Source organism: Chiloscyllium plagiosum, unplaced genomic scaffold (genome assembly GCF_004010195.1).
Source record: "Chiloscyllium plagiosum isolate BGI_BamShark_2017 unplaced genomic scaffold, ASM401019v2 scaf_2599, whole genome shotgun sequence".
In the NCBI taxonomy this organism is placed as follows: Eukaryota; Metazoa; Chordata; class Chondrichthyes; order Orectolobiformes; family Hemiscylliidae; genus Chiloscyllium; species Chiloscyllium plagiosum.
In genome coordinates this window covers 23703-28881 of record NW_025214126.1, presented here as the reverse complement: position 1 = coordinate 28881, position 5179 = coordinate 23703, and positions in this window count along the sequence as shown.

Below are 5179 nucleotides of genomic sequence, written 5' to 3'. Positions count from 1 at the left end.
GTCATGATGTCATAAACACTTATAAAGGTTCCCCTCAGCCTTCGATGCTTCAGGGAAAACAACCTCAAACTATTCAGCCTCTCCCCATAGCTCAAATCCTCCAACCCTGGGAACACCCCTGTCGATCTTATGGGAACCTGTTCAAGTTTCACAACATCATTCTGAGAAGAGGGAGACCAGAATTGCACACAATATTCCAAACGTGACCTAGCCATTGTCCTGTATACTCGCAACATTATCTCCCCTCTTCTGTACTCAATGCTCTGACCAATAAAGAAAAGAAGACCAAGGAGCTTCTTCACAATCCTATCGATATGCGACTCTACTTTCAATGAATTATGAACCTGTACTCCAAATTCTCTTTGTTCAGCAACACTTCCCAGAACCTTGCTATTAAGTATAGACTGGGAAAAGCTAAGGAGACCATAGATGTTCCCTGAATCAGTCCGCAATGTTGCGGTAGGTCTCTCTGATGTAGAGGAGACCACACCAGGAGAAGTGGATGCGGTAAATCATGTTCACGGAAATCCAGGTAAAACTCCCATGAATTTTTTGAGGCCTTAGACTGAGATAAGAGAGAGTAGAGCAATGTAGAGCGAGCGTAGAGTAGCTTTATTTGTGACTTCTACCATATATATCTGGGACAACAACAGCGTTCCTACAGGACCAGTGTACCATTTGAACACAGTCTACACGACAGTACAGTCAGACACAGAGCGGCATGAAGTGCATAAAAAGTGCCATACCTGTGAGACTGTGCAGTAATTCCTGACAAGAAAAGACAATCGAGATAATGGTGGACAAATCACAATTTAACAATGAATGATCATTAAAAAAATATTGTTTTATCTGTCATTCAAAAAACTCGTCCAGAAACTGAAAATGGAAGAGAGTGTGATCATACAGTGTTGAGAAGCCTGAAGGCTTGGGGGAAGCAGCAATTGTACAGTCTGGCCGTAAGAGACTGAATTTTCCTGTATTTTCTGCCAGATTGTAGGAGTGCAAAGAATTTGAATCAAAGATGTGCAGGGTCGTCCAAAATGCTGTTGTCTTTGCGGATGCAGTTCGGGTTGCACATTTTTTGATGCAGCAAAAAAGGCACCGCTGACATTCTCAGTTATCATCACTATCACCTGTCGGTTCTTACGACCCGACCTGGTGCAATTCCGAAACCAGGCATTGATGCAGCTGCTCCGGACATTCTCAATTGACTCTGTAGTACGTGGTGAGGGCAGCATGTGGGAGATCGGCTTTCCTCAACCTACTCAGGAAATAGAGATGCAGCTTTGCTTTCTTGGATATGAAGCTTGTGTTGGGGGACGAGGTGAGACTACCCACCAGATGGACGCAAGGAAACTTGTTGCTTTTCTCCATCTTCATGGGGGAAACATCGATGATAAGCAAAGTGAGATGGCTCTGTGCCGTCTTTAAGTCAACATCCATCTCTTTCGTTTTACCCACGTTTAGAGACAGGATGCTGTCTCAGCAGCAGTACTTTCACTGCTGCACCTCCTCTCTGTATGCTGACTCACCGGTCCTGTTGATAAGATCCACTATCGTCATGTTAACAGCGAATTACTTATATAATATGTGCTGGACATCGTTCCACAGCCACGTGAAAGCAGGATGAACAGTAGTGGACCGAGCAACAGCCTTGGGCGTTCCGTGCTCAGTGTGATGCTGTTGGAGATGCTGTTCCCTATCCGGACTGACACTGGTCTCCCAGTCAGTAAGTACAGGATCCAGTCAAAGAAGGAGACATTCAGGCCCAGCAGACACGTCTTTCCATTCAGGTGCTGAGAAATGACACTGTTAAATGTGGAACTGAATTCCATGAACAGCAATCTGACGTAGATGTCCTTCTTTCTAGGTGGGTGAGTGCCAGATGGAGGGTTGCAGAGATGGTATCATGTGTTCAGCGATTGGGACGATACACAAACTGCAGAGTTTCCAGTAAGGGAGGAGAGGAGTGCAGCAGAGTCTTGATACGTCTCATCAAGAGCCTCTCGAAACAATTCATGATGATGAGTGTTAACACAACGGGGCAGCAGTCATTGAGGCAAGACACTGAAGCAGTCTTCGGCACAGGGACAATGATAGTGAGTTGAAGCACATTGGAACTATGGCACAACTCAGGGCGATCTTAAAGGTGTCAGTGAAAACATTCGTCAGAGCATCCTCTGAGCATTCTTCCAGGGATGTTATGCCGTCCAGTAGCCTTTCATGGGTTAACTCTACATTGAGTTTTCCTCATGTCAGTCGTGGTAAGAGACAGCGCCTGGTCATTCCTCGCTGCAACATCGCTTCATTGTCCAAATCATGCAGAGATTTGTTCAACTCATCCGGGAGGGAGGCATCACTAACACCAGAAGGCGATGCTATGCTGTGTTTGGTGATGGCTTCGCATCTCACTGTCCTGAAAGAGACTGTATATTCTCTGCACGTGTGCACGCTTTGCCTCTTTGATGGCCCGGTCAAGATTGGTTCTCGCTGTTGTCAATGCCATGTTGTCACGTGCTCTCAAGGTGGAATCACTGGTTCTCAGCAGTGCACACACTTTTGTGGTCATCCACGGCTTCTGGTTGAGGAGAGAGGTGATAGTCTTCGACACAGTGACGTTCGCAATGCACTTACTAATGCAGTAAATCATTGATATCGTCTACTCCTCTAAGGTGATGGAGTCATCAGTGTGCTCAAAGCATTCTTGATGAGCAGAAATGGCTCCTGCTGGTCAGGATTTCACCTGCTTCAGAATCGGGTTGACACATCAGACAGCTAGACTGCTAGAATTAGCATAGCAGTGATGTTGTCTGAGGAACCAAAGTGCAGGCAGGATCTGTCTGTTTGCATTGTGGATGTTTGCCCAAACACTTTCCAGCTTGCATCCCCTTCTCAACGCAAAGTCCATATGCTGAAAGAATTTCGGGAACACAGACTTGAGATTCACATGGTTAAAAACCTCAGCAAGAGCAACATTCCAACAGGTTATGCACTTATACAGTTCATAGAATTCGTCCTGAGCCTTGAGCACTGCAAGGAATATTGAGGCACACACCAATTATAAGGACAGCAGTGAATTCCCATGGCAAATAAAATGGTCTGCATCCAAAAATCACCAACAGCACCAGTGATGAGCAGTAACTGGAGACGAGGACAGAATCTTTGCATTATTTCGTGCTGATGTGGACACACAGACTCCCACCTGGAGCCTTCCTGCGCTGTGTTGCATTACTGTCAGCGGGAAAAATGCACGACGATTATGTTGTATGTACGTGTCTGGAACTCTGTAATGTATCCATGAAAACAAAGTGGCAGCAGTCCCTACACTCACGCCGAGAAGCCTACCGCAGTGGAATGCAGTCTACTTGTTGTCCATGGAGCTGACATTACAGAGTATAATGGATGGGAGAGCTGACAAGCTTTGGTTTGCTTTTAGCCAAGCACAAACCCTTGGTCAGGTTCGTTTTCGGCGGTTTCCTGGACAGTAGCAGTGTTTGCAGACTCTAACAGTACTTGTAAACACTGGGTTTCCTGTTTCCCCGTACCTAAGAAAACTAAAATTTGGTTGGCCTCGGTCAGGAGAGGACACTGCGAGGTGAGGTGCGGCAGCAGGTTTTGCACCCTGAAAGATCAAGAACAACTCGGGGACAGTTTCAAAAGCATCCGTGGCCCCAAATCAAGTCAAACTCCAGGTTGCCAGCCATTTCAAATTCTCCTCCCACTCCCCCAATGAGGATCTAATCTGGAACATTTCCTCTTTCAAATTAAGGGCACACATAAATTGAAGGAAGAACACTTCACATTCCGACGCAGAAACTAACAAACTTAAGGCTTCGATATAGAAATCATCAGGTTCTAAATCTCCACATCACCCACCTCATCGCAGATCTAGCCCTCACTCTCTGCCCTATATCCTGGAACTGACCTAACGTGCCCATGTTCCTTCCCACCAATACGTTCCACGGCCGCTACTGTCCAATCTCATGCTCCTCCTACCTGCACCCATTCAACACCATCCTACTCACCTGTCCCACAAGCCCCACCCTTCCCTGTAATTATGTGTCAGCATCGTTCCCCCTTCCCAGTCCTGAGTCAGGGTCCTGCTCGTAACGTCGACTCTCCTGCTGTTCTGATACTGCATGAACTGCTTTGCTTTTTGTTTCTAGCTCCAGTTTTTTTTAATCGACTCTGACTTTCCAGCATCTTCTGTCCTCATTATCTCCATTTGGTGATCTTCCTGATCCTTTTTAGAAGTTGTAGCCTCCACTTCTAGTTCGTTCTCCAGAATTTACAGCAAGTTTTCTTCTTGCTTTCAATATATATATATAAATTCAGTACATGAAATCACGAAACAAAAGTGTTCAATTCGATATCGCAAGAAATTGTTGACTGTGCTCCAAGTGGATTAGATTCAGAATTATTCGTGGAATAGTAGTTGATCTCGCCCAGAAAGTCTCCTAGGGCCACTTGAATGGATAGTTCATATTGTTCAGCAAAAACTGCCATTCAAAGCGGATCAAGTAAACCGTCAGACGGCCACGCCAAAATCAAAAGACAAGAATTAATAGACAGCTCTGGAAACACGAGATAAGAGATAAGCAGGATCAAACATTAACGAATTCGAAAACAAGAAAATTTGAAACATTGTTTAATTCAGAAGCCGGACAAGAAAAGAGTAGAACGAAAGTAAATATAGTATCAGCGAATGTTTAGAGCGTACTGTGACACCATTTGTTTTGTCCCATCAATGCCAGCTGCCAGGACGAAGAATGGGTCAACAGAGTAGAAACCCTGGAGATCTTAACAATCGAATATTAAAGGGTATCCACAGTCCACATTCGTAAGAAACTGTGCATTAAGAACTGAAATTGAAAATTAATGATGAAAAGTGGATTTCGCCCTCTACCTATGGTGTAGCATTGTTCAGAACAATAGGTTGTTGTTCAGGCTAAAATTTACAAAACATTATGGATGGGTATCTTATCTATGACCTTCATTGGAAGAGTTGGTATGGAGAGCTCAGCTTGAAGAACCGAATGCCAAATATTCATCTTGGCTGTCTGAATTACATGGTTAAATATCCTCCCAGTTTAATGGAAAAAAAAACCTTAGCTATCATTTCTGGATATTTTCATGTCATCGTGTTCAGATATGAGAAGACACTCCATGGAGTAGATAT